The following is a 10,883-nucleotide window of genomic DNA, read 5'->3' as shown; positions in this document are numbered from 1 at the left end:
TGAAAAAGTAGATAGACGACCCAACATTCACTAGACTGAAATAAACGCAACTGTGACTACAGCGCGTGCGTAGACAAAAGGACCGAAAGAACGACGGCGACCAAGCCTGACTTCCAATTGAATGTTTATTTCGAATAAGAAGCATGTATATAGAGCGAGCATACAGATGCGCTATAGTCAAGCTTGCAATGGAATACCAACTAGCCCGTACCTAAAGCCTGCTGAAATAAATGACATATTCGATTACTTAGAGCAGTTGCTTGTGATCGAAATAGAGAGATAGTTTGTTAGGCAAGGCTTCGTGCTTTTATCGAAAACAACAGGTTCCTTGCCAATGCGCCAGCCAACGCAAACTAAAGCTTTATCAGAATACTGATAAATTTTTTGAAAAGCATGCTACCTTAAAGTACGACGAGCGTCGGCGTCATACCTCGTAACCGAGCAAACGAGGGAAGTGAAAGATGAGAGCGAACGCTGAGCTCAGCGGGCGATTAAATACGGCGAGAAAAAAGATAGCGCATGGAGAAAGGCTGATGAGGCGGGACAGCGGAAACATGAAACGGAAAGCGGAGGAGGAGGGTATGGCGAAATCCTGTGAAGAAAAGCGTACTGGCGCGCATGACGGACTCTGTCGACAACGGCTACGAGATGACGCCAGTGTAGCGCGCCTCGTTAGGGTACCTGAATGCACTCGCTCGCCTCTGCTCCGTTTGCGGGAGCAGGCGCATCGAGGAACTCTACGCGTTGTCTGTTTCCCAAAGCGCTCCATAAGCGGAGGGCTGTCCGCGGCGGCTGCTCAGAATCGTGCCTACACATCACGCACGCGCTGCCTCTCATGATCTATGGATTAGTCAGGAAGTCGCACCACACTTCACTCCGTTTGCAACGTACCGCAGAAGACAGAACATCGCGGAATGAAAACACGTATAGAAAGCCACCCAAATTTCACATTATGGAGTATTTTAATCGTCGGTGAATTCACTTTTTTATGCGAAGCATATTACGAGGGCTCAACCCAGCTCCTCAGGCGCGGCGGTGACCATGAAATCACGTGAAACCGTGACGTCACGACAGAGGAGAAGTGGCTTTGGCTCAACTCTTGCAAGACGGGCTGGGTGGGAATCGAACCAGGGTCTCCGGAGTGTGGGACGGAGACGCTACCACTGAGCCACGAGTACAACGCTTCAAAGCGGTACAAAAGCGCCTCTAGTGAATGCCGTGTTGCCTTAGAAACGCGCTGTTTCTAAGGCGTGCGTCTCTTGCTCAGGCGCACATTTCGTTGCCGCGCCGAACGCTGCTTTGCTCGACGCTCACCGCGTCCAATGCGGGGCGCGTAGTCGCTGCCCTGTAGCCCATTGTCTTACACCCCTTGGCGGGTCGACGGGAACGCTGTCGCGTTCCACTCTTGAAGGCGAAGAAGTAATGCATGAGTTGTTTCTTCGTCTAGCCGAACCAAATATAGCCAAGCAACAGCAGTTCACCAGGCTAAACAGTGGTTCAACAACTAAAATAAAGGCTAGTATGCTTCGCATCCTGGGCTTAACCTTACCTAAGCCACAGCCATTTTTTGTTTAGTACCACAAAGTTAGTGCTATAAATTCTAGTTTGCTAGGAATTTTATCACGAATTGGAGAGATCGGGCGGGTAAGTTCTACATTTTCAATAGTGCATAAATTGTCTTTGTATTTTGTATGTTTGATGGCTTTACGAAATTCAAGCTTCTTGTGTGTTTGCCCTCAAACAGTTCCAGCACTTTTCTTTTCAGCAGAAAAATGCACGTAAATGAAAAATGCAGTAATCAGACTTCACCTTTGCGCACATTTTTTTGGTGGTTGGCACCAAAAGAATGTGATTCATTTCACATGGGTTATGGTGCGGCAGCTGGATCATGCCTCGACATCGGGTCCCAGATAAATCTTCCTTCAGAGCTTTTTTTTCTTTATTTTGATGATATTCTTCTTCGCCAAGTGCTTCTCTTTCTATCACACCTTGAGCAATGAAGTATCTAGCTTCTTTGATACACCTATTAAAACAAAACAAGTGGAGAAGGATGCCGAAAGGGCATGATTTATAGCTTTAAATCATCATAATCACCATCATCATCATCAGCCTGGTTAGGTCCACTGCAGGGGAAAGGCCTGTCTCATAATTCTCCAACTTCCCCGGTCACGTGCTAATTGTGGCCATGTTGTCTCTGCAAACTTCTTAATCTCATCAGTCCACCTAACTGCCGCTCCCTGCTACGCTTCCTTTCTCTTGGGATCCAGTCCGTAACACTTAAGGACCAGTGGTTATCTTCCCTCCTCATTACATGTCCTGCACATGACCATTTCTTCTTCTTAATTTCAACTCACATGTCATTCACTCGCGTTTCTTCCCTCACCCAATTTGCTCTTTTCTTAAAACTTAACGTTACAGCCATCATTCTTCTTTCCATAGCTCGTAGCGTCGTATTCAATTTAAGTAGCGCCCTTTTCGTAAGCCTCCAGGTTTCTGCCCCGTACGTGTGTACTGGTAAGACATAGCTGTTATACACTCTTCTCTTGAGGGATAATCGCAACCTGCTGTTCATGATATGAGACTGCCTGCCAATAGGACACGCAAGCCCATTCTTATTCTTCTGATTATTTCAGTCTCATGACCCGGATACGCGGTCACTACCTTCCCTAAGTAGATGTATTCCCTTACCACTTCAAGTCCCTCGCTACCTATCGTAAACTGCTGTTCTCTTCCGACACTGTTCAACATTACTTTAGTTTTCTGCAGATTAATTTTCATGCCCGCCCTTCTGGTTTGCCTGTTCAGGTTAGTGTGCATGCATTGTGATTGGTCCCCTGAGTTCCTAGGCTGTCATATGTAAATGCCGCGCGTCGCCCCTAGAAGATCGAAGCGGCCACTAAGCTCCTTGAACGAGGAGGAAGACAACGGGTGCACGAGCACGGCGGCACGAGGGCGCGCTCGCGGTGTTCGATCCAGGCGGGCAGCAGCTCCAAGCTCCTGGGCTGAACGAGGCGAGGGTTCCTGCCAGGCGAGACGTCCGTGGCAAGGTGCGGAGGACCGCGGAGCCGAGCGTGGACGTCCCAGGGCCCCTGCTGCCAGTGCTCGAGGCGCTGGCTGACCCGAGGGCCGCCGGTCCCTGAGCTGTCACACCTGAGCTGTGCCGAGCAGCGTTTCAGTCTGGCACAGATGTTGCTGTGCTAGACGAGGTCCTCACGTGTGACCGCTGCACGTGGATTGCGAGTGGCGTACGAGCTGGGCACTGAGGTCGTGCTGGACGTGCGAGTGTAGCGCGTCGGTCGTGAGTGGCGTCCGAGCCGGACATCGATGGCGCGGGGAACAAAGAGTCCCCTGGCTGCTACCACGGCGGCTTCCGAGCGTGCTGAGCCCGAGAACCGTGTTGAACGGGGCCTGAGTGTGTGGTCGTCGCGGCCAGCTCCAGCACGGGTGACCGCACGGTGCCGTGACGACCGAACTGTGAGCCTCGCAATCCGGGACTGTTTCAGCCCGTGGGCACACTGACCTCAGTTACGCTGTCATCAACTCTCTGTATATATTCATATGTTAAAGGTTGCTTTGAGTTTCATAAACGCACATAAATTACTCTCTGTCTTTCTTCCACATCACTGCACACTAGCGAAAGTGCCGAAAAGTCCCAATCACCACATATCCAAGGCAATATCATCAGCGAATCACAAGTTACTAAGATATTCTCCATTAACACTTATCCCCAATTCTTCCAAATCCAGGTCTCTCATTACCTCCGGTAACACGCTGTCAATAGCATTGGAGAGATCATATCTCCCCACCTGACGCCCTTTTTATTGGGATATTGTTGTTCTCTTTTTGGAGGACTACGGCGGCTGTAGAGCCACTATAGATATCATTCAGTATTTTTACATACGGCTCGTCTACACCCTGATTCCGTAATGCCTCCTTGATTGCCAAGGTTTCCACTGAATCAAACGCTTTCTCGTAATCAATGAAAGGTATACATAGGGGTTGGTTATATTCCGCACATTTCTCTATCACCTGATTGATAGTGGGAATATTATCTATTGTTTATTAGCCTTTACGGAATCCTGCCGGGTCGCTTGGTTTAGAGAAGTCTAAGCTGTTCCCGATTCTATTTGCGAGAACCTTAGTAAATACTTTGTAGGCAACGGACAGTAAGCTGATCGCTCTATAATTTTTCAAGTCTTTGGTGTCCCCTTTCTTATGGATTAGGATTAGGTTGGCGTTCTTCCAGGATTCCGGTACGCTCGAGGTCATGAGGCATTGCGTATACAGGGTGGCAAGTTTTTCTTGAACGATGTGCCCACCATCCTTCCACAAATCTGCTGTTACCTGATTCGGCCTAGCTGCCATCCCTCTTTGCATAGCTCCTAAGGCTTTATTTACTTCCTCCGGTGTTACTTGTGGAATGTTAAATTGCTCTAGACTATTCTTTATTCCATTATCGTCAAACGTGCCACTGGCATTCTACAAATTTCTATAGAACTCCTCAGCCACTTGAACTATCTCATCCTTATTAGTAATGATATTGCCGGTCGTGTCTCTTAACGCGTACATCTGATTCTTGCCTATTCCATGTTTCTTCTTAACTGCTTTTAGGCTTCCTCCATTCCTGCGATCGTGTTCAATTCTATCCATATTAAACTTCCTTATGTCAGCTGTCTTACGCGTTTTTATTACCTTCGGAAGTTCTGCCGGTTCTATTCTAGCTGAAGCGTTAGAGGCTTTCATGCATTGGCGTTTCTTAATCAGATCTTTCGTCTCCTGTGATAGCTTACTGGTATCCTGTATAACGGAGTTACCACCGACTTCTATTGCACACTCCTTAATTATGCAGACAAGATTGTCGTTCATTGCTTCAACGCTAAGGTCCTCTTCCTGAGTTAAAGCCGAATACTTGTTCTGTAGCTTGATCTAGAATTCCTCTATTTTCCTTTTTACCGCTAACTCATTGATCGGCTTCTTATGTACCAGTTTCTCCCGTTCCCTCTTCGGCTCTAGGCTAATTCGAGTTCTTACCATCCTATGGTCACCTTGCCGAGCACGTCTACATCTTGTATGATACGAGGGTTCGCGCAGAGTATGAAGTCTATTTGATTTTCAGTCTCGCCGTTCGAGCTACTCCACTTACACTTTCGGCTATGCCGCTTGCGGAAGAAGGTATTCATTATCCGCACATTATTCTGTTCTGCAAACTCTACTAATAACTCTCCGCTGCTATTCCTAGATCCTATGCCATACTGACTGACTTGTCTGCCGCCTGCTTCTTGCCTACCCTGGCATTGAAGTCCCCCATGAGTATAGTGTGTTTTGTTTTGACTTTACCCATTGTCGATTCCACGTCTTCATAGAAGCTTTTGACTTCCTGGTCATCATGCCTCGATGTAGGGGCGTAGACCAGTAGGACCTTCAATTTGTACATCTTATTAAGTTTCACAACAAGACCTGCCACCCTCTTGTTAATGATATAGAATTCCTGCATGTTACCCGCTATATCCTTATTATTCAGCAACCCGACTCCTACTTCTCGTCCCTCCGCTAAACCCCGGTAGCACAGGAGGTGCACGCTGTTTAGCACTGTATATGCTTCTTTTGTCCTCCTAACCTCACTGAGCCCTATTATATCCCATTTACTGCCCGCTAATTCCTCCAATAGTACTTCTAGACTCGCCTCACTAGATAACGTTCTAGCGTTAAACGTTGCCAGGTTGAGATTCCAATAGTGTCCTGTCCGGATCCAGATATTCTTAGCATCCTCTGCTCCATCACAGGTCTGACCACCGCCTTGGTCAGTTGCTTCGCAGCTGCTGGGGACTGAGCTTTATATCAGGGGTTTCTAAAGTGTTGCTCAGAGGGCTGGACTGGAGAGTAGTGGTGGTATTCAGGGCCGGATGATAACTGAATAAATAAATAATCTGAACAATAAATAAATATTGATTTATACAAATATCCAAAATAAAATTTCCTACACAAGTAATGGCAGTTGGCCTAGATTAACGTTACTCCAATTAATTGTCTTTCTTTTAAAAAATACTTTAATTACGATGTTGACCTCTTGGATAAAGTCCAGAAAATATGCACGATAACTACCTTAGAAAAAAAATTCACTATTACCAGAAAGCGTCCGTGCGTATATTGGTCTGAAATGTTCAAAAACATTTGGGGTAACAAACAAACTTAGTCAGGTTTTCCATGGCATGCAGTTTATTATGCCTGTTCACTGTGATTACACCTGCACAAAGGAGATGTATAAAGGATGTTGAGGTGGTCTGGCAAACCTCACTATTTGGTACCTCTTTGTTCTTCAGTTGTGTCGTTACTTAGGTGTTTGGCGAATTCGTGCAGAACTTTTCACATAGCATTTACGTTTAAGTGTGGAAGCATTAGTCGCTTGGTGTATCATTGTCAACAACAAAATAGCACTATACACCAAAAAAGAGGGCTCGCGTTGTTTTGTCTTGCTTTCGCTTTTCCATATTGTGCTATTTGATTATTGAGGGTGTTAAAGTTTGAGGAGTTGTGGCAAGAAGCACTGGTGTGAGTTGAAATCAAAGCTTAATTGAATGAACGCAAAATTAGAAACGTTACGCGAGTAAGCCTTTGCAAAGCCGCCCCATGTTCCTTCTTTCCTTGTGATTGCAGCCATGGAGCCCTAATTGCTGTAACTTGAGGATGCTATTTGTGAACAATAGCCAGACACCTTACCACTTACGAACAAACGTTGGTTGAAGATATATTATCAGTTACGCTGCAGCATTTTTGGATGGCACGTTAGGCTAATTTTTTCCGCGGTTCAACTGGTCAACTCGGCTGAAAAATTACCCGCGACTGACACAATGGTAAATTACTCAATAGTTATTCGACGAAATTGTCAAGCCTGAAAAGGAAGCGTTCAATTACAGTTTTTCCAGTGGGGTAAAAAATATCGTGAGGCAAGTAGTTACAAGAGTTTCATGTAGGAATTTTGTATTTACATAATACCCTCATGGCATATACGCACGCGAAATAAAGTGGCATAAGCATAATACCCATGTGAACTGAAATGGCATATACGGCAATCAAACTTACGGCAGCACTGAAACACAGCCAGAAGAGTATTACGAGTGGTGTGGAAATAACTAACCCTAAATACGAAGGATTAAAATTTCCTACATTGAGTCATGTTCACCCCTAACTAAATGTACAACAATGAAATCGCTTTACAGTCAGAAAGGCACCAATGTCAACGTGCACAAAATGCAGCATATTAGAGCAGTGGATGAATAAATAAAACGTATAATTAAGGCAATAAATAAACGTAAAGTAAAATTCTCATCCAGAAACATAGAAGAGAAGATGACATCTTTATACACAGGGTGTTCAAAATTATAGCTTTATGGTGTTCTTAATTTAGGCACTGGGTCTTGATTCCTTAAGACTAGGCACTGGGTCATATCTTGATTTCGCCAGCCCTCTCGGCTTGCGGTGTGCCGTGTCAACTCACCGTGACAACTCGCCGTGCCGTGTCACCGTGACAACTCGGTATGCCGTGTAGTTGTCACTCTTTATTTAAATAGGACTCACAGTACTTGGAAATCAGCAGACACTTTATTTGCGTTGCCCAGGCAAGGACCAGGCGCGCTCGTCTAGTCGCCATTACGTACACGCACTGCCCTCCGACTTCTCCGTTCGTGCCATTATCTCGGCATGGCAGCTGCCGCCATCGTTAGAAGCTGCGTGGTCGTGTGTTACGACAGCGGTTGGTTCCGGGTACTTCGATTTTTTTATGCGAAGCATATTACGAGGGCTCAACCCAGCTCCTCAGGCGCGGCGGTGACCATGAAATCACGTGACACCGTGACGTCACGACAGAGGAGAAGTGGCTTTGGCTCAACTCTTGCAAGACGGGCTGGGTGGGAATCGAACCAGGGTCTCCGGAGTGTGGGACGGAGACGCTACCACTGAGCCACGAGTACAACGCTTCAAAGCGGTACAAAAGCGCCTCTAGTGAATGCGGTGTTGCCTTAGAAACGCGCTGTTTCTAAGGCGTGCGTCTCTTGCTCAGGCGCACATTTCGTTGCCGCGCCGAACGCTGCTTTGCTCGACGCTCACCGCGTCCAATGCGGGGCGCGTAGTCGCTGCCCTGTAGCCCATTGTCTTACACCCCTTGGCGGGTCGACGGGAACGCTGTCGCGTTCCACTCTTGAAGGCGAAGAAGTAATGCATGAGTTGTTTCTTCGTCTAGCCGAACCAAATATAGCCAAGCAACAGCAGTTCACCAGGCTAAACAGTGGTTCAACAACTAAAATAAAGGCTAGTATGCTTCGCATCCTGGGCTTAACCTTACCTAAGCCACAGCCATTTTTTATTTTGCCAGCAGAGAGGGAAAGGAGGACAGTTATCCTCTTTGCCAATGCCTCCGCCTCGTTGTCAGACTAAACGCCCCACGTGACAGCCGCATCACCTCAGGGAGGAGCTTTGCGCCGATCCTAGCTCTCTTGCATGCGTAATCATGCGAACGACAATTAAAATTTGGAGTCGGGTATCTCGGAGCGCATACACCCTAGAAGAATCCTTCCAGCTCACACTGTTTAGAAACACGACGGTCCCTAACTTTTCAATACAAACGTGGCCATTTGCTACAGTCAACAAAAATTTAATTATTCAATTTTAATTAATTGGGCTGCTGATATCCATAATTTTCTTCTCATTTTGTGTCCCCCTGGCCTCATAATATATTTGCACAGGTGTTCTTCACCGGCCGCTAAGTGCCTTATTTTAAGAAAACCATAAAGGTTAACTTTGAACACCCTGTATATACATTAGCGTATTTGAATATCTGAAATTCTGTCGATTGCGTTGCCAGCTCGGCTAGGAACGAACGGAGCTAACAACTTTCTTCCCCGTAGTACCTAGGCGAAGAGAAATATCAAGGACCGAAAGTCCCCACATTTCTCTCTCGCGACCACTGCTCCTCGCGCATACAAAGAAAGAGTGGATAAATCCATTTATGATGTGCTCGTGGTTCCGTCGAGATGCGCAGTGAGCAGGGCCATCTGGTGACCAAACCAAAAACCAGAATGCTACGTGACCAACTGCCACGGGACTTACCCGAACTCTGATTGGCGGACGCGCCGCTCGACGCGTTTTTTTTTTCCTACTCCGAGCAGGAGCACGTGGCGGTGCGATTTCGTGACGGATCATGCTGGGCGGCAAATGACGCGCGCGTCCCACCATCCGCGCGTCAATCGCGCCTGAAATCGCGCCAGGCGGTTCCGCCTTGACTTGCCAGGGTAGCAGGCACTGTCGACCCCGCTAGGCGGAATGTAGAACCTCGTACTTTGAACTTGGACGTCCTTTTTTTTGTTTGTCGAACAAACGTTTTTCTGTACATTCAGTGTACTTATTCTAGACGTTTGTTATTTGATAGCATTTCAGATATTTCATTTTTCTAAGAAAGTGTTCTGTATCTATTTTTTGGTGACTGTAAAAACTACCTTTCTGTATTACCTTAGCATTTCCTTTACTTAGTGTGTTAGTTTATTAGTGTGTGTTAGTTTGATTTATTTTACGGTAGTGCTGTTACCGCTGCGAAATATTTCCATGGGGCTGTGGCCTAGTCAAGCTGTTCTAAAAACAGCTTTTTGTCACAGTCCTTCTTTCTGTATCATTGACAGAATGAAAATAAAGATTGATTGATTGATTGATTGAACTGGGGGTGAGGGGGTGTAACAAGCATGTTGACCCCCTCGGGCATAATCTTCATTGGCCCGCCAGGCTCGATGGCCTGCCAGGCTAGGTAGGCAACATTGGTCACTATTGGAATGCATCACGCAACCGCGCAAACGACAACTGGCGAATAAGGAAACACACAGGACAGGCCGCGCCAGTATCGCCAGTATCGCCAGTATGCCAATATCGACCTATAACCAGCCCGCCTCCTCTGTTAAACATTGGTCACCGCACCCAATAAACACCGACGGGCACAGCTGCTCGGTAGTCAGTCTTTCTTCATCGCCACCACGCTGCGGAGCGTCTGTCTTACAGTGGGTATCTCGGGCCCTCCCTTGTTCAGAACCTCGGCGGATCGTGGCAACTATCATTACGCTGCGTTTCATTTACTTGTCATAATTAATTCACAGTGAAGTTTTAAACGTTACAGAAGCCCTGTCGGCTGTCAATACAGGGGCACAACGGATAGAGTATGGTTACAGAAAACGGCCGTAACTCTTGTTTTATAAAAACTATCTCGAAGCAAATTACATGACAATTAGCCGCTAAGATGGCTCTAGCAATAAGTCGAGTTTGATTTACATTTCTTAAAAACGTAGCTCACAGTGAAGCTGTATATGTTGTGAAATTCCCATCTCCTGTCAATACAGTGGCTTCTAAGGGAGGGAAACGCATAGCCCCCTGTTTGTCGGCTGGAATGAAACTGTAGGCCTTCTAAGTTTCGTTCAGCTGATAACCTAGAAAGCATACTCACATCGCAAATTGCAAACAACTGTGTTTTGGTTTCGTGCACTCCTTCGGACTGCACCCCGGTCAACACATATCGTCGCTCGCGTCGGGCTTGGTTTACCGGCCAGCTGCGTCTAACGGCGCTCCGTCGCAGCTGCGTGGACAACACCTTCGTCTCGAGAGCGGCGTCATAAAAGCCCTTCGGCGCTAGATCTGTGCATGTATGACGTAGTGTATGCCTGATATTTGTTAGTATTTCGCATTAATGAAATATACCTAATTATATGTATATTCACCTACCATTATATCACTATATACACAACACTATACCAACATAATTTATACCACCATACCAGCTTCGCTAGTCAACCACCTTCACAGGATGGAATGGCTCCAAGATTTTTTTCTTGCATTCTTTCCCAGCCCTTTCG

The sequence above is a fragment of the Dermacentor albipictus genome, chromosome 7 (assembly GCF_038994185.2).
Source record: "Dermacentor albipictus isolate Rhodes 1998 colony chromosome 7, USDA_Dalb.pri_finalv2, whole genome shotgun sequence".
Lineage (NCBI taxonomy): Eukaryota > Metazoa > Arthropoda > Arachnida > Ixodida > Ixodidae > Dermacentor > Dermacentor albipictus.
Note: the sequence above shows the minus strand (reverse complement) of the source record.